Source organism: Myotis daubentonii, chromosome 3 (assembly GCF_963259705.1).
Source record: "Myotis daubentonii chromosome 3, mMyoDau2.1, whole genome shotgun sequence".
In the NCBI taxonomy this organism is placed as follows: Eukaryota; Metazoa; Chordata; class Mammalia; order Chiroptera; family Vespertilionidae; genus Myotis; species Myotis daubentonii.
This window is the reverse complement of record NC_081842.1, coordinates 198,856,420-198,875,335: the sequence shown is the minus strand read 5'-3', so window position 1 is coordinate 198,875,335 and position 18,916 is coordinate 198,856,420. Positions and strand designations below refer to the sequence as shown.

The 18,916-nt window shown below is 49.7% G+C and overlaps 2 long non-coding RNA genes across 3 annotated transcripts; one reads left to right on the top strand and one right to left on the bottom strand.

Annotated features, from left to right (window-relative positions):
- Positions 1-3,575: 3,575 nt before the first annotated feature.
- On the top strand, positions 3,576-7,728 carry LOC132229529 (uncharacterized). 2 transcript variants are annotated; one of them, XR_009451704.1, is made up of 4 exons: positions 3,576-3,738; positions 4,560-5,687; positions 6,344-6,752; positions 7,026-7,728. It is a non-coding gene; the product is annotated as an uncharacterized LOC132229529 (long non-coding RNA). The 2 variants fall into 2 exon arrangements; XR_009451703.1 differs by having other exon boundaries at positions 6,344-7,728.
- Positions 7,729-12,338: 4,610 nt separating this feature from the next.
- LOC132229528 (uncharacterized) lies at positions 12,339-18,779 on the bottom strand. Its single transcript, XR_009451702.1, has 2 exons — positions 18,642-18,779; positions 12,339-12,717 (listed from the first exon to the last, which is right to left on the bottom strand). It is a non-coding gene; the product is annotated as an uncharacterized LOC132229528 (long non-coding RNA).
- Between the last annotated feature and the right edge of the window lie 137 nt (positions 18,780-18,916).

The following is an 18,916-nucleotide window of genomic DNA, read 5'->3' as shown; positions in this document are numbered from 1 at the left end:
CCTACTATGCCTGGCAGTCAGAACTCTGTGTCAGGGACCTCAGATAATGGCAGAGGCAGACAACTGAGTGAGCAGAGGGTGATAAGACAGGTTGATAAATGGCTGGCTAATTTAGTTATTCACTCATCTGATGTATATTTGTTGAGCTCTCCTGATAAGCTAGGGACTAGACATTTAGGGTCAAGACCGATCCCCTTGACATTTAGTGTCAAGACTTGTCCTCCTGCAGTTTATAGTCTAGCAGACATGAGTAAAATAGACAAAGTGCGAAGGGAGCATTTAGCAGGGCACATAACTTAATCTGGGGTGGAGGAATATGGGGTTTGGGATAACTTTATAAAGGACATGACTCCGGAACTGAGTCCTGGAGGGTGAGCAGAAGGAGACCGTAAAGAAGAGAGGGAATCGTTTACATGTAGGCCTGGAAGCATGAACGAGCCTAGGGCATTTGGTAAGTGCTGGTAGTGTGGTTGGACTGAAGCATGGAGTTTAAATTAAAGAGGGACAAGAGATTAGGCTGACAGAGGCTACATCTCAAAGGGCCTTAGGGACCAGGTTTAGGGGCTTGGAATTGACTGAATCAGTAACAGCCATCGGAAGAGTCTTGAGTTACAGTGTTTATTAGTCGGAAAACAGGTTCAGCTATTATAACAAAGACTCCACAATAACAATGGCTTAAACAGATAGGCGTTTACTTCTCACTTATGAAAGAACCCGGGTAGGCAAGCCAGAGTGGGCATAGTGGCTCCACAATCATCAGGAACCCTGGCTCCTTCTGGCATGTGGCTCTGACATCTTTAACATATTTCTTCCTTCTTGTGGTCCAGGAGCGTGGCATCAGCTTCCATGATCACGTCTGCATGTCAGCCAGCAGGCAGGAGTAAAGGGGTCATGGAAAACACACCGCTTCCTTTAACCACATAACCTGACACTCACACTCATCACTTCCATTAACATCGCACTGTCCAGAATTTAGTCACATGACCATCACTAGCAGCCAGGGTGCTGACCAGACAGATGCTAAAATGTAGAAGCTCCATTACTAAAGGAAGGTTGGATGCTGGGGGACAGCTAGTCATCTTCAACAGGGAGTGACACTCCTGTTTGCACTATGGAAAGATCTCTCTTGAAAAGGGTCGGAGAATGGACTGGATAATAAGAGATCAGAGCGAAGGAAATAATCCAAATGAGAGTTACTGAGGCCTGAGCCAAGCCAGAGACATTTGGGGTGGGGGAAGTGGACAAAGGCTTAAGAGATAATTGGAAATTGAATGGACAGGACATGATGATCAATGGACTGCACTTCTAATTTACTGTAGTTATCACAGTACGGTGCTTAGCACAGTGCTGGGCATACAGTAAGTGCTTGTGAGTGAATGAATGTATGATATGAAAGGAGTGAATGAGTGAGTGAATGATTGAAGTGAAAGAGGAGGAGCCAAGGATGATGATGATGATGATAATAATAATAATAATAGCTCCTGGAACTAGTTTGATTGAGAAACATTAACATGTAAAGATAAGTATCAGTCTTTAAGAACACAACTTCTGCCCTGGCCGGCTTGGCTCAGTGGATAGAGCGTCGGCCTGCGGGTTGAAGGGTCCCAGGTTCGATTCCGGCCAAGGGCACATGCCCGGGTTGCGGGCTTGATCCCCAGTGGGGGGTGTGCAGGAGGCAGCCAATCAATGATTCTCTCTCAGCATTGATGTTTCTATCTCTCTCTCCTTCTCCCTTCTTCTCTGAAATCAATAAAGAAATATATTTTAAAAAAGAAAAAAAGAGCACAACTTCTACCAACTGTAATCTGCCATTCTCCCTTTCCTGATGGGCATCTGGCCCCCTTGATGACATCTCCACCTGTTTCCAAAACTCAGTCATTTTTGGTTATGAATGAAGTCTCTTGTTTTGGGCATTCACTTGGTCTCTGCATTTTCAAAGGTCAATTGCTATTGGTTTCAAAGTCCCAGCAGACGGACTTGTGGCCTGCGAGGAGATGGGCGTGGCGTGCTCCCCTGCCCTCTGGTGGGGAGGAATGAAAAGGAAGAAAAGGACTTGTTTCCTTAGGTAGCCCCTGCTGGCCCCTGGCTGGCTCCTTCTTTACTGCTTGTAATGTGGCTGTGTTCCTGTCCTCTCAGTCATCACAGCTGTTCAGCCCATTATAGACATGGTATGTGTGTGTGAGGGGCGTGGGGACCCCACAGGCCATGCTGGTGCCAAACAGCCCTCCTCAGCTGGTGGTCACAGGCTCACCCTTCTCGGCTCATCTCTGTGCGCCTAGCAGGCTTGCTGCCCTCATCACTTTTACCCTCTGTAGCCCCAGTCCCAGGGCCTGTGGACATGGGCTGACTCTGTCTTCCTCTTCTTGCTCACTCGCCACCTGGCCACATCCTTCCTTGGCCTGCTTTCTGCAGTGCCCTTTCCCTTATCTCAGTAGCCCCAGGGCAGTGGGCAGGTGCAGTGGCTCAGGTGCAGTGGCTCAGGTGACACCCACCAGGAATGAGAGGTCAGGCTCCCTCTGGTGGCAAGCTGGATGAATTATTCCCTTGCCTCTGTTCCAGTTACCTACTGTTGTGAAACAGATCACCCCAAATTTCACAGCCTAAAGCAGGGGTCCTCAAACTTTTTACACAGGGGGCCAGTTCACTGTCCCTCAGACCATCGGAAGGCCGGACTATAGTTTTAAAAAAAACTATGAACAAATTCCTATGCACACTGCACATATCTTATTTTGAAGTAAAAAAACAAAACGGGAACAAATACAATATTTGTATTTGCATGTGGCCCGCGGGCCGTAGTTTGAGGACCCCTGGCCTAAAGCAATCATCGTTTTATCCTGCTCATGGATGCTGTGGGTCAGGAACTGACAGGGCACGGTGGGTGGCGGTGGTGGTGGCGGTGGCTGGGCTCTGCTGCGGAGGGCAGCCTCCAAGATAGTTTTCAATGACACAAGCTCCCAGTATTCATGCCCGTGTGTGGTCCCCTCCCGGTTTGTCTCATGGCTGGTCTGGGTGGCCAGTAGAATGGGGCAGAAGCAATAGTATGTCCCTCCGCTTTTGAGTCCAGGTCATGACTGTCCTTTAGATCACCCACTCTGGGGGAAGCCCGCTGCCATGTCTTGAGGACACTCATGTATGGAGAGGCCCATCTGGAAAGGAACCCAGGCCTACTTCCATCGGCCATGTGAATGAGCTTGGAATTGGGTCCTCCAGCCCCAGAGCAAGTCTTAGGTGACTGTGGCCCTGGCCGACAGCTAGACTGCAATTTCACGAAAGACTGACCCTGTGTCAGAACCACCCAGATAAGCTGCTCTCAGATTCCTGACTCTCAGAAACGGTAGGAGGTGATAAGTGTTTGTTGTTTTCAGCGGTGATATCTTGGAGTAGTTTGTTATGCAGGATAGATAACTAATGCATTCCATGACGTCTGGGCCCTTAGCTGGAAAGGCGGGAATGGCTGGGGCTAAAATCGCCTGGGAGGCTGCTTCATTCACGTGGCTGGTACCTGAGCCAGAAGGACTTGAAGGCCCAGCGGGCATCGTCACCTGGGCCATCTGCACGTGGCCTATCCGTGTGACTTGGTTTCTCACAGCACAGCAGCCGGGCTCTGAGAGGGCGTGTCTCAGGAGAAAGTGTGCTTTCCAGGAGGCCAAGGAAGAAGCTGCAAGGTTCCTTTTGGCCTCACCCCAGAAGTCACGGGGAGTCACGGGGAGTAACCTCTGCTGCATTCTGTTGGTACAGGTGAGTCACCAAGGCCAGCCCAGATTCAAGGGGAGGGGATTTGACTGGTCCTCTTGATGGAGGGGTGATAGGGTCCCGTTCACAGGAGCAAGTGGGAGGGTGGCCATCTTTGCAAAATACAATTGGATGTACCTGCCCTGGCCCTGGGAGAGGAACAATCCATTGCCCCCTGCGCTGCCCCTCAGGGAGAGAGGGTCAGGTGGCTTCTTTCCTTACCTCCAGCCCTGTGAGTAGTGCTGGTCCTACTGCAATGGCAGGTCCTAATCAAGCCCTGAGGGAGCCAGGCGTCCGCTGCGCTTGGACGGTGGAGCACTTCATGCTTTTTGCTCTGGGCTCCAGATTCTGGTGCTAATTCTACTTTTCTGGGTTAACAATTTTTAGAAAAGGTCCAACTGACACCTTGTCCCACCACGGCACATCGCCTTTTCTCTGCCAGTCACTGTGCGGAGCACTTGACCTCAGTCAGTCCTGCACTCACCCTAGCAGCTAAGAATTATGCTCCCATTTACAGAGGAGGAAGTCACTGACCGAGGTCACTCAGCCAGAGGTGGCAGAACAGGGACTCGGCCCCTGAGCCCTAAGTCTACCCTCTAGGGGCCCTGGGATTCCAGAAAACCTACTGGGTGTTGGAGCCCTAGCCCTGGTCTCCTCTGGGCTTGCCAAGGGCGAGGCCAGTGTGAGTGTGAGGAGGAGCTGGAGGGAGGTACTCACAGGGGGTGGGGCTTCAAACCCCTGCCTGAGGCACGGGGCTAGTTGTTGGGTGTTTGGGTGAAAGGGGAGGAGGAAGGAGAGGGAGAATCTGTTTTTTACTTTCTTTTCAGACCTGTCCCCAGTCAATGAGCTTTTCAGTGGCCAGAGGGTGACCTCCAGAGTAACATTCCTGCACTCATTGCTTCTCAGTGTTTGTCAGAATGAAACCCCTTCTTTGTCCAGGAACCTCTGATTGGAGGCCCTCGGAGCTCCTGGGGTCTGTGGATGCTGGGTCTTGGAGTGATTTCCGGCCCCGGTGAACAGGTCCTGCCGATGTCCGATGTCGGGCCTGCCTGCCCGGTGTTCCTGCCCACCGCTACCTTCCAGATGGGCCAGCTCCCAGCACCTGCTGCCTGCCAGGCACTGCGCTCATGTTGGGGACCCAGAAATAAATGAGAGACAGCCGCTGTCCAGTGGAAGGAGAAATGTGAGGCCTTAACCGCCACCCAAGAGAGGACCCCTGAGTCAAGGGCACATCGAATGAGGGTCAGAATCACACAGAGAGGGGAGGGCCTAACTCAGCAACAAAAAGGAAAGAACCATTGATACCGGCAACATCATGGATGAATCTCAAAATCATCATGCAGAGCAAAGAAGCCAGACACAAAAGAGTACAGACTGTGTGATTCCATTCTTATGACGTTCTAGACCAGGCAAAGCTGTGGGTTATATCCAGATAGAAATAAGACCAGTGGTTGCTTGGGATGAGAGGGGCTGGACTGGGGACGTGAGGTGCTGGATGTTCTGAGGGACGTTCTGAGGATGAGGAATATTCTGAGGTGGGAAAGATGTTCTAAACCCGGGTAGGAGTGTGGGTTACACAAGAACATTCGATAGCTAAAACTGACCACACTGTACACCCAGGATCTGTGAATGTCATCATATGCAAATTATATCTGTGATGGGCAGCACTCCAAATAGCCCTCAGCAAGCCCTGGTGTGCTCCCCCTTGTGCAATCACACACACACACACACACACACACACACACACACACACACACACACCCCGTATCAGGTAGGTCTGTGTGGCCGATAGGGTGTGCAGAAGGGATAGTATGTCACTGCTGAGAACAGGATACTGGTCTCTTTCTCTCGGATAGCTTGTTCTGGAAGAGGCCATGCGTTGAGCATCGCTATGGAGAAATATGCTCGGCAAGGAACCGAAGCATCCTGCCAACAGCTATGTGCGTGAACTCACAGTAAGTGTATCTGTCAGTCCCCGTGAATGCCTTCCGAGGTCTGCAGCCTTGGCTGATTGCTGGACCACAAACTCATTCGCGACTTTGAGCCAGGTCACCCAGCTAGCCGTTTCCTGATTCCTGATCCTCAGACTCTGAGTGAGAGAATACGTTTGTTTTTTTAAGCCATTAACTTTTCGGAATTATTTCTTTGGCAGCTCTAAGTGATGAATAGAATGTTTCAATAAACTAAACAGGTGGGGGAAGCATCTTCTAAGTGCTCCTGGCCCAGATGGCTTTCCCAGGGACCTTCCAGTGCTTTCTGTGACTCTGACTTCTGGCCTTAGTCTTCAAAATGGGGAGACTAGGGGCCTGGAGCTCTGTCTAAAGGTCAGGGGCTGGTGTCTCCTACATATCCACAGCCCCGCAACAGTTACACACAGTGGCCAGGCCCACACCCGCTGTGCAGAGAGGGCTCCAGACATGCCCCTGTCCCCCCGTCCTCCCCTGACCATGTGTACATGCAGGCACCCACTCAGGGCTCAGAAGCTAATAACAGCTACTATTTGGGGAACACTTTCTATGTGTCAGGGGACATGCAAAGTGCTCTGTATGCATATTTTAATTAATTCTCCCCAACACCCTCTGAAGAAGATATTACTAAACCCATTTTACAGGACAGAAAACTGAGACCCAGAACACGGAGGCAACTGCCAGGATCATAGAGCCACCAGGGTGTGGCAGCTTTCGATTCAAATCCAGATCTAATTCCCAAAGGAAGAGGCAGGCGAGCAGCACACCCAGGCCGGAGAATACTTCTCTCATCTCTTCCCTCTGAGAACAAGCCACACCTTCTGCCATCAGAGAACAGGCCACAGTCTCCACCCAGACTCCCCAGCGTGAGGATAGAAAGAGACTGGAGGGTGATGTCCACGCCACCAGGAGTGTCAGAGGTCATGGGAACTGAGACCCAGAGAGGGAAGTGACTTTTCCAAAGACTCTCATCTAGTGCTCGTGGCTCCACACCGCCCTGCCTCTCAAGGACAGCTTTGGGGTAGGGGACAGAGAGAAAAAGGGAAGTCAAAGGTAAGGACGACAAAATTGAGATCTCATCATTTGGGTCAACCCCACAATGGGTAGGATCTACATAAACCAGTGTCACAGATGGTCCCAGTGAGAGCCTCTGCAGCCTCAGGGGCCTCACAGAAAAGCTCTGAGAGCAGTGCCTGGCCTGTGGCAGGGCCTGATGAAAAGCCCTGCACCATTCATTTGCTGTGACCTTGCGTTGCCTCATTCATTCATTCATTCATTCATTCATTCAATAAGTATTTACTGACCATCTGCTATGTGCTGTTTTAGGAGCTTGGGATAGTTCAGCGAACACAAGATCCTTGTCCTTATGAAGCTTAAAATACAGAGGTTTCCTATATCAGTTCTAAAGTATCCTACATGTGAAAGGTGCTGTAAGACAGGAAAAAGTAAAGGAGGGTAAGAGGACCAAGAGTGAGGACAGTGTGTATGGAGCAGGTGGGTTGAAATTGTAAAGGGTTTTAGCTATCTCAGGTAGGCCTCTCTGAGACTGCCTCCTTTGAACAAAGACTTGAAGGAGGTGAGGGGTGCCTTATACAGAGTGAACCATATGGAAATCTGGAGGGAAGACATTCCAGATAAATTACACATTGATTATATATTAGGAGTGAAAGGGAATTATGTCTGCAACTTACTCTAACAGTTCAGAAAAAATAAATTATATAGATATAGAGCGATAGTATGTATGTGTATATAGACATGTAAATATACATGTGCGAGGTGTACCGGTTACTAATGCGGATCTTTTTCAATAGATGGAGTTACACATCTGTTGACATATATGCGATTTGATACCACTTGTCCCGATTGATGGCACAAGCACTTTCTGAGCAGCACTTCCAAATGTATGAAGAAGTGGAAAATTGGGGCTCTGAATGGTTTGCCTCAAAACAAGAAAAGTTCTATTGGGACGCTATCCACAAATTACCCAAAAGATGGGGGGATGTGTAGCTAGTGGTGGACGTTACTTTCAATAAAGCACTTTTGATGTTTCTCTTGAAATTATAGTGTTTTCTTTGGATTACAAAATTTGCATTATTAACTGGTTAAAGTTAATCCGCATTTTAACCGGTTCACGGTTAATCCACATTATTAACTGGTTAATAATTAATCCGCATTAATAACCGGTTAATTGTTCCGCCCGGAGATGAGGGGAGCAGCGGGCTGCGCGGCGGCGGCGGCGGTCTGAACCGGGGACGCGGCGGGCGGGGTTCGGGGCGATGGCCGCCCGGGGCTCCCGACCCGAGGGCCACCCTTCAGCCTTTGCCGCCCGCCCCGGGAGACGCGGCCACGGCGGCCCCTCGCCTCGTCCTTCCCATCCTCCCCGGGACGGCCGGCTGGCCGGAGCCCGGAGGCCGAGGGGCCGCGGTGCGCGGCAGGGGTGGCGGCCGCGGGAACGGGCTTTGGGGTGAATGGGTGTCCGCAGCCCCAGTCGGCCAAGCGGGGTCCCTCCCTCCCCAGGGGGCCGGGGGCAGTCGGTCCTCCAGGGCTGACCTCGGTGCCCTCGGCCGCCGGAGCGCGGCGCACCGGCCAAGCCTCGCCTCCCCGCCCGCCCCCCGGGGTCCGGAGCCCGCGGGGAGCGGCCTGCCTCTGCCCGACTTCGGGTCCCGGCTCCTCGTGCGCCCGCCCAGCCCGGTTCGTGCGGGGCAGTGGCTGCACCGCGCCCGGGGCTGGCCGCTGGTCTCCGTGCGCCGGGCGCGCGTCCCCGGTGTCGCCGCCTCCTCTCCCCGCGCACCCGCAGGGTCCCCGGTGCGGGCGGAGCGCCGCTGCGGCCTCCTCGCTGGAACGGGGACTGTACTCAGAATCCCCAGGGAAGGAGACGGCGAGGAATGGGCGGCACTTCGTTGGGTTTGCCTTTCGACCCGCGAGCAACCTCGTAGATCACAGCCCTACGCGCGTCCTCCGTGTGAGCCCGACGAGGCTCTGCCCTGCAGGGGCGGGTCGGGCTGCTCTGCGGCCGGAGGCGGCGGGAGGTTCGGGTGGGAGCTGCCGGCGGAACTTGGCCCTCGCCGCGCCGGTCCAGGCAGCGCCGCCTGAAACTGCAGCAGATGCCGACTCCGGACCGACGGGTTTGCTTGCGCTCCTCTGCCGGCATCCTGCGCTACGCGGTCACAGGCGCACACCTCATGGAAACAAGTCCGATAAAACGTGTAGGTGATAAAAACCAATACCTACAAATTAGTGCACCCGGGAAACCTCAGCGCGGGCAGCGGGGAGGCGGCCTCACTAATCCCTTGAACAGGTGAGGCTCGGGCATCTCCCGGGTTAGGTGGTGGAGGGGCTCTGGGGGCAGGCACGGGGCGCAGCTGGCTAATGGGGTGCTCCTCTTACCTCTAAAATAGGCATGTATTTGTCGGGATGCCCTTGTTATGAGATGACTTAATGTGCTTAAACACCCCTCAAAGTTATGATTTCTGTCTATCTCTGAGAACTATATTTTTCTTTCAATTCCTTTTAATAGTTTACTTGAAACATTTATATTGTCTTGATGGGTTTGCTTGTAGCTCTCTCTCTCTCTCTCTCTCTCTCTCTCTCTCTCTATATATATATATATATATATAGTAGATGCTCAATATATACTTAAAATATTGAGAGGGGGGTCAATGGGAGAAAAGGGGGGATATCTGTAATGCTTTCAACAATAAAGATAAATAAAAAAAGAGAGTGCCGGGGTATGTGAAGGAAATGTTCAGGGTGCTGGCGCGGAGGGTAAAGGGAATGCTTTGGTGGTTTTTACCTGCCTGCAATGCACCTCCCTTCTTCAGGTAACAATACCCCACCTATTCCTTGGAGGAACCGCCCCTCCCCCACCTTCCTTCCTTCCTAATCCCATCTCGAAGTTGGGGAGGGGGTGGTCCGAGGCCCACATCAAGCAACAGGGCCAAGCAGACACAGTTCAGGGGTCCAGGGCTGCCTGAGGAGGAAGCCCACCCCGCAGAACGCAGAGCTGACACTTGAAGCAAAGTCTGTGTCTGAGGTTTGATCCCTCAGTGGCCCTCTTACATGAGGCAATAAATTCCCTTTGCACTAGGGCCAGTTTGAGCTGGATTTCCTCTTTCTCCCAACAAGAACAATGTGTTGATGATCCAAAGCACCAAGACAGCCTCTCCGAGGAGAGGACACTTACTAGGAAGCAGAGACCTGAAGGTGGAGAGTGGCTGGGTCACACGAAGAGGCAAAGGGAAGGCCCCAGGAGAGGAAAGAGTGTGGCAGGTGTGAGGAGCTGCAGGAAGGCCCGATGGTGGTGGCAGGGGGAGAGAGGAGCCGAGTAGATGCAGCTGGACCTAGGGCCCTGATGGAGGGCCTCACAGGCTTTTTAAGAATCTGGGACTTCATCCCAAGAGCAGTGGGAAGTCAGTGAAGGGTTTTAAACAGGGATCGACTGAATCTGCATTTGGACATTCTTTGCATTTTATTTATTTTATTTATTATTTTTTAAAAATATATTTTATTGATATTTTACAGAGAGGAAGGGAGAGGAATAGAGAGTTAGAAACATCGATGAGAGAGAAACATCGATCAGCTGCCTCCTACACCCCCCCACACTGAGGATGTGCCTACAACTAAGGTACATGCCCTTGACCGGAATCGAACCTGGGACCCTTGAGTCCACAGGCCGACGCTCTATCCATTGAGCCAAACCGGTTAGGGCTGCATTTTAATAAGAACATGGGTGACAGTGTGGGGACTAGATTGGCAAGAGGTAGGAGTAGCGCAGGGAATTACCTAGAAAATTATTGCAGACCTCTGGGTTAGAGACGATCATGATTTAGAGCAGTGGTTCTCAACCTTCCTAATGCCGTGACCCTTTAATACAGTTCCTCATGTTGTGGTGACCCCCAATTTCGTTGTTACAAATTGAACATAATTAAAGCATAGTGATTAACCACAAAAACAATATGTAATTATATATGTGTTTTCCGATGGTCTTAGGCCACCCCTGTGAAACGGTCGTTTGACACCCAAAGGGGTCGTGACCCACAGGTTGAGAACCACTGATTTAGACAGAGTGGGCACAGTGGATGTGTAGAGGTTGGGTTTGTGGCAACTGGTTTCCAATGATGTCCCCCGTAGACCATGACTCCCAATACTCACGCCTTGTGTGGTCCCATCCACACTGAATCTGGGACCGCTCCGTGACTACTTTAACCAATGGAATGCAGAGGAAGTGGTGCTGTGCCTTCCAAAGGCAGGAGATCTAGTGTCCATGCATTGAGGACTCTGCTGTGTGGCCAGAAGCCTCGGAGATGGAGGCAAACACTGTTTGGCTCCTTCTAGAGTGGATTCCAGTCATCCTGGCTCTGACTTATCACCCAACCACAGTCTCTGTGTCTCTGATTGGCCAGTTACCTGGAGGTACATGGATGTCCTATGGTTCAATCAGCAGTGGGGGAGGGAGGAGGAGGGGGAAGGGAAGGGAGAGCCGGAGGTGCAGACATGGCTGCCTGGCTCCACTTTCCCTTGAGATGAGCGAGCAGTTTTCGAGAGGAGAACGTGACTACAGCAATTTCAAAAGTGGCTCAGCTTGGGACAGGCTTGCATGACTCCGTGCTCCGCACATTGGCCTCTGCCCCTGTGCAATCCCACAGGGAATGGAGTAGAATTCCACCACCCACCTCCTCACAACATGCTGACCCTCTTCCTGGACCTCTGACCCTGGCTGGGTGTTCCTCAGCTCAGGTTCCCAAACCTCCTTGTGGGCTGCTTCTCCCATCCTTCCTCAGCTGTATCCCTGGCCCTTTGCTGGACTTTCTCCTCTGAACCCCTGGCTCAGGGTAATAATACCAAGAGCGACCACTTAGAATGCATTTACTAATGTATGAGCCAAGCACCTGGCAAGAGCTCATGGACTCCTAGAACCAGTTCTAGAAAGTAGGCGCTCTCTTTTCATGCCCATTGTACAGATGCATAAAGCCAGATTCTGTGGGAAGAGCTCAGGAGATTTATCTCAGTGCAGTGGCAGATGCAATGGCGTAAGCACACTCTGCCTATACAAGCTTCCTCGGCACACCGGGAAGTGGCAGCGCCCGCCTGAGTACGTCCCCTAGAGCCCCTACATAGTACCCTGATCTTTCCTACCATTGGTTGCCCTAAGGATGGTGTAAACTTCTGATTGGTCCAAAAAGTTATATATACTGCTGCACTTACACAATAAACTCAGATCTGCGTCTTGAACCTGGTCTCCGGAGTCAGGCATGCTTCGTTAGGACTCCGTCGGCCTCACCCCCGCGGGACCGCCTGCCTCAAGGTTCACACAAGATAAGTAACTTTTCCAACGTCACACAGCCAGTGAGAGTTGCCCCAGAGATGAATTGAAGTTTATATACCCCTGGAGTCTGTTCGTTTATTATCTAGGGACACATAGCCCTCCAGCCCAGGTTGGTGTTTGCCTCACCCTACCTCTCACCTGAGCTGGGTTGGGGTGAGAGCCCAATGCTTTCTTTCAAGGGTACACAGCTTTGACCTCTGTCTGCTGTGCTTCAAGTTCATTCAGGCCAGGGGTTTTCACAGTGTGGTTCCTGGGCCAGCAGCATCAGCATCGTCTGGGAATTTGTCAGAAATGCATACTCTAAGGCAAGCATGTCAAACTCGCGGCCCGCAGGCCTCATTTATTTGGCCCGTGTTAGCCTTTGAGTTTGACATGATTGCCATAAGGCTTACTGGCTCAGAAACTCTGGGGTGGGGCCCAGAAACCTGTTTTAGCAAGCCTTCCAGGTGGTTCTGAAGCCCCCCCATCTGAGCACCATTGGATCAATCCCTTTCCATTCCACTCTCAGGTGGCTCTGGAGACAGCAGCTGGAGAAAGTGAGGCTTTTCAGCTGAGTATTTGTGGGGGTTTTTTAGTGGTGATGGTTGTATTCTCATCACATTTGTCAGAAATGACTCAGGTCTGGCTTGAGAGAAGGTGTGTGGATTCCTTAATTGTTGCACACTATTATTTTTTTTCACATTTGCATTCAGCCTAAAAGAGAGTGAAAAGAAACATAAAGAAATCCAAACTACCCAATTCAGCAACTTAGCATTTTGTCGGTCTAGGGAAGGGTGTGACTGTAACCCCATAGTCAGTCAACACGCTGAATTTAGAAAGAGGCCCAGCTCGGTACCAGGTCCTGGGCTGGGTTCTGAGGCACAGACCAGGCCTCTGTCCTGCCTGCCTCTGTGTCAGGGGACAGATGCCTTACTAATAACTAGGATTTGGGGTTCCAAGAGTTGGGGTCCAGGATCTGCTCCAACATGATCCTGGCCTGTACCATTTCAAATTCCTCACCAGTGCACAGCCCCGAGCCGGAGCCCTGGCTCTGTCATTTGCCAGCTGTGTGATCTTGGGCAAGTACTTGGCATCTCTGGGCCTCAGATTCCCGAATTGTGAAATGAGAGTAATAATTCCCACCTTGCAGGCTTGTTGTGAAGATGGAGGAAATGCATGTAGCGTAGAGGTGCCATTTACTAGCTGTGTGACCTTGAACAGGTTAGTTAGCCTCTCTAGCTTGTTTTCTCGTAATATTAATAGCACAAACTTCAAAGGATTGTTGTGAGATTCAAGGTCATATAAATTGTACAAGGTTGCATGATAGCAACTACTCTGATAATGTAAGCTATTATTAATGTTAAATACATAATACAGTTTCTGGAGTATAGTAGATGCTCAACAAACGGTGGCTGCTGCTGTTATTAGTTTCCATCCTTAACTTAAAGACAGCTCTGACTTTACAATGCCTAAGGCTGCTTTCAGCGTCTGGCTGCGGTTTCTTCAGGGTCTCCATCTCACTGATGCCTCCAGGGAGTGGGCAGTGCTGACTTCGGGTTGATGCTCTTTCTACCAGTTCATCTGTGATCTCACTCTGAGTTCCAGACCCCCTCAGGTCTCCTGCTGTTTGCTGTTGGCCTGATTGCAGCATGCTTTGTTCTGGCTTTATGCTCCATTCTCAGGGCCCATTTCACAGGCATAAAGTTTCAGACCAGAGTTAAGTTCAAGCTCTATTGCTCACACTAACGGTGTAATCTTGGACAAAGGATTTAACACCAATTTTCTCATCTGTGAAATGGGGTCAATAATGCCCATCTTGCTGGGTTGTATAAAGATGAAATAGCCCTGGCTGGTTTGCTAAGTGGCTCGAGTGTCAGCCCTCGGACCAAAGGGTTGCAGGTTTGATTCCTGGTCAAAGGCACATACCTAGGTTGCAGGTTTGATCCCTAACCCCTGTTAGGACCCCTGTTAGGGCCCCTGTGGGAGGCAACTAATCAATGTGTGTCTCTCTCACATTGATGTTTCTCTGTCTCTCTCTCTCCCCCTCCCTCCCTTCAACTCTCTCTAAAAATCAATGGAAAAAATATCCTTGGGTGGGGATTAACAACACAAACAAAGATTAAATGCAACCATGTATTTGTAAACATTCATCATGGTAACTGTCACACAATAGGTGCTTAATAAATGCTTATTTACTTCTCTGTTCACCACTCCCTATGGAGTAAATCCCATAATCATTCTAACTGGTATGTGATCAGTAAAAGGGGGAATAACCTTTCCTACTTGTGGCAGAGATTGCCAGTCTTCACACAATACCCAGTCTCCCTTTCTTCTTTAGCATTTTGACTTTATTGAGTGTGGGAGGAAGTAACAACATACCCAACTACTGATTATATCTTCCCGCCTCCCTTGCAGCTAGGTGGCACCATGTATCTGTTTTGGCCAATGATATGAACGGAAGTGTTGGTGGTTGTAATCATTGAATTGTGCCCCCCCCCCCCAAAAAAAACACACCCCAGATATGTTAAAATTCTAACCCAAATACCACAGCATGTGACCTTATTTGAAAACAGGGTCTTTACACAATCAATTTAAAATGAGGTCATTTGGGTGGGTCCTAATTCAGAACGACTGGAGTACTTATTAAACAGGGAAATTTGAGCACAGAGACAGACATGTACAGAGGGAAGATGATGTGAAGACACAATGGGAGAAGATAGTCATGTGACTGGAGTGATGAGCCTACAAGCCTAGGAATGCCAAGGCTCTCCAAGGATTGCCAGCAAATACCAGAAGCTAGAAGTGGCAAAGACTCTCTCCTAGAACCACCAGAGAGAGCATGGCACTGCCAACACCTTGAGCGTGGACCTCTAGCTTCCAGAACTGTGAGACAATAAATTTCTGTTTTAAACTACCCAGATTTTGGTACTCTTTCACAGGAGCCCTAGGACATTAGCATAGGTGGAATTTGAAGGTGGTTGCTGCCGGGGTCCAACCCCAGCAGGTCCAGGGGTTCCCAAAGGTGTGGACGGAGTCGGCCAAGAGGTAAAGACTCGGAGGCAGCGTTCAGTTGATCAGCAGCCTAGCCAGGATCTCTAGCCAGGATCTCCAGCCAAGTTCTGTTCAGGATCTCCAGCGAAGTTCTGGTTAGGATTTCCAGCCAGGTTCTGTCCAGGTTCTCCAGGCAGGTTCAGTCACCATGTTCTAGTCAGGTTCTCTTGCCAATTTCTGTAGTCAGGTTCAGTCCAGGATCTTTTACCATGTTCTCTCGCTAGGTTCTGTCTCTAGGTTCTGTCTCCAGTTTCTGTCCAGGATCTTTTGCCATGCTCTCTCCAGCGAAGTTCTTCTGTCTCCAGACTCTGTGTAGGTTCTGTCTTCTTGGCTCCCTTCTAAGTTCTGAGTGTTTCTGTCTTGTTACAACTGTATTTATACCAGTTGATTCAATCCTATCAATCTCTATTACAAAGGTTAGGGCGTTTCTTATCTCCATTCCAGGGAGAAAAGATTATGTAGTTTAAGCATGATTGTTCGTAGTTAAAGGGATTAATTACCCGCCTGGCACTTAGTTGAGGGGTTTTATTCCCTCCCTAACTTCAGGGGAAAATCCCTACCTGGGGATTCAACCTTTCTCGGAGAGGTGACCTTGGTTAAAACACAGCGCCAAGAAGGTGAGCAAACATATTAAGAACCGTATGCCATATATGCCAGGTCCCTTGAAACAGCAAGGATGGACCGGCTCCCGGCAGGTTGCTTAATGGGAGGCTTCCTGATGCTTGGAATGTGCAGGGTTGCTGTTTATAATATTTAACCACCTGTGTATGGAGATGGCACTGATCAATCAAAAAGGACATGGACCAAGAACAAGGTGTGTGGTCACACACATTCACATATTGCTTAGATCAGTGGTCGGCAAACTGCGCCCCCTTGAGTGTGGCTCTTTCACAAAATACCACATGCAGGTGCACAAATACAGTGCGATTGAAACTTCGTGGCCACACTCAAGGGGCCAAAGAGCCGTATGCGGCTCTCGAGCTGCAGTTTGCCGACCACTGGGTTACATATTAGCCCTGGGAATGTGGCTGGAGCTCCAACAGCCATTTTGTACCACGAAGCTAGAAGCTAGGAGCTGGGGATGGCATACCTCCAATATTATCGACTACATACTTGGTAGGATAAACCTATGTTTGTTTATGGCTCTGTTATTTGGGGATTTTCTATTTTCCTCAGCCAAACCTAAATTTAGCTCACATCCAATCCCATGAAGTACTGGGAATCCTGAATGAAATGATCAATAGGAAAGTATTTTTGCAAATTCTCCAGCTCTAGGCAGACATAAGACATCTTTCTTATTGCAGTCTTTGTGATGCTGATTATGATTGGTTTAGGAAAAATAGATTGAAATTGACTGACATGATCCTGGCCAGAGATCAGAGTTTTTTTTTGTCCTGCTTCAGCAACATATTCATTAATATATATATATATATATATATATATATATATATATATATATATATCCCAGAGAGGAAGGGAGAGGGAGAGATAGGAACATCAATGATGAGGATCATTGATTGGCCACCTCCTGCAACCCCCAACCGGATATTGGATATTGAGCCTGCAACCTGGGCATGTGCCCTTGATCAGAATTGAACCCGGGACCTTTCAGTCCACAGGCCAATGCTCTATCCATTGAGCCAAACCGGCTAGGGCAGCAACATATTCTTGAGGGCTCTGCACAGCATCCATGGATAACAGTGGCATGAGAGACTGGCAGGAGAGCGGCTGCCAACTTTTGGGCTGGATGCCAGCAGGATGACTGGGTGATTTTTGTTGAGCCGCAGCCAGAATGCTCAGCCACTGGTTTGCAGTTAAACATAAAGGGTAAGAGTCAGGACAGATAGCTTTGAATCCAGGCTCCCCTTACTTGCTATGTGACCCTTGGCAAATTCCTGAACTTCTCTGAGTCTCAGATTTTTCATTTGTAAAATGGGAACAATTATAGCCCCTGTGACATAGGGTTGCCATGGAGATTTAGTGATATAAATATGCAGTAGGGAAAAGATACATCCCGTTTATTTGCATCCTGTCCACTAGCCCTTGACAGATAATATATGAACAGACTGGATTCTGATTCGTTCCTTCTTACCTTCATTGATTCATTCATGCAGTAAGCATAGTGAATGTGCTTACTCTGTACCAGGGGATGAAATGAGCTTGTGAGATAGATTTAGACCATGGTAGCCAAATACAGCCAGCTCAAAAGTGGTTTTTTAAAAAATAGAGCCGCCCTAGCTGGTTTGGCTCAGTGGATAAAGCGTTGGCCTGCGCACTAAAGAGTCTCAGGTTCGATTCTGATCAAGGGCACATGCCTGTGTTGTGGGCTCAATCCCCAGTAGGGGGCATGCAGGAGGCAGCCGATCAATGATTCTCTCTCATCATTGATGTTCCTCTCTCTCCTTCTCCCTTCCTCTCTGAAATCAATAAAAATATATTTAAAAAAAATAGAGCCAAAGTTTGTTTGGGCGCCCCTCCCCTCCTCTCATCTTTTCTTGAGGGTTCCCTTCAGCGTTTCATGGCTGTCCTGGTCTACCTCCTCACAGTCAGTAGATGCTTGTTCTCAGGAGGACCTCAGTCACTAATTCATACTATAGTGGAAATGACTATGAATTTCTCAAAGAAGGGGCTTGCAACTGACCCCTCCTGTAAAGTGACTGCCTCCTGAAAGGCCGTTCTTATGCATAGAAAGCAAAAAGGTTCCAAGTAGAAGGGCACAGAGGAATCATTCAGTCTGAACCCAAGCCAGGCAGAAGTGACTGTCTAAGCAGAATGACCCCAACCAAGTACACGCAGCAGTCCTATGGCCAGGCTGGGTGAGAAGTAGAAAATGGCTCCTCCAGACTCCATGGTCACTGCTCTACACCATCTGTGCATGCTCTGATTAGGTTTTTCAGGTCGCCCCTGGCAGGTACTGAGGCAGGACCAGAAGTGCCTCTGCCGTTCAAGAAGCCTGCAGCCTGACAGGGGACATGAACACATATGAGCTCTTTGGCCACCCTGATTTGAAATGCTGTCTTCACTGTGTAGTGCATCCTCCAACGTGCACCAGGCTATTCTAGACTCTGTTCGGCGGTACTGCCGTCTCGTCCTGCACCACCACCATGCTATTTCAAAGACTATCACTTTAAAAATATGTTTTTATCCGGTACAGGGAGGCCTCTTTCTTCTTTTTCAAGAATGTCTTAGTTGTTCTCATATCATCACTGTTCCAGATGAACTTCTAAATTAGCTTTTGAGTAACAGATATTGAATCCTCTTCAGCACTTTTATTTATGCCAGGCACTGGGCACTGGGAGGAGCCAGGCCCGCGGTTCCTGCCCTTGAGAACTCACACACTCCACGAGAAGTGTAACCGAACAAGAGGTGTAAAACGACGTCAGGAATCTCACCCTGTGGGTAACCAGAGCCAAAGGCCTGAGGAGTCCCCACAGATATGTGTTATGAATTCCATTGTCCCTCCATGCTAGGGAAGTCCGAGGAGGCTCTACAGGGGAGTGGCATACTGGACTTAGACCGATGAGGAGGAGTTTTTCAGGGATAGAAGAGGAGAAATGCTTTGAGTGGGGAAGTCAGAGAACGCTCACTTTAGGAGGCACATTTCCTAGGAGAGTTGCTAGGCATTTGCCGGATTCAGAGGATGAAATGAGGGAGGGATGGCCCTAAGCTGAGAACATCACAAGAAGGCTCTCTGAAGATACTTCGGCTGGGTTCGAGCTGGAGGTTCAGAGTAGATGCTGGAAGAGGTAATGAAATAAAAACGGGTTTTATTCGAAAAGTAATACAAGATGACCTTTTACCTGGACTGCGAGGGAGGAGCCAGACAGGGCAGAGGAGGTAGTGACGGAAAAGTCTTCCCAGG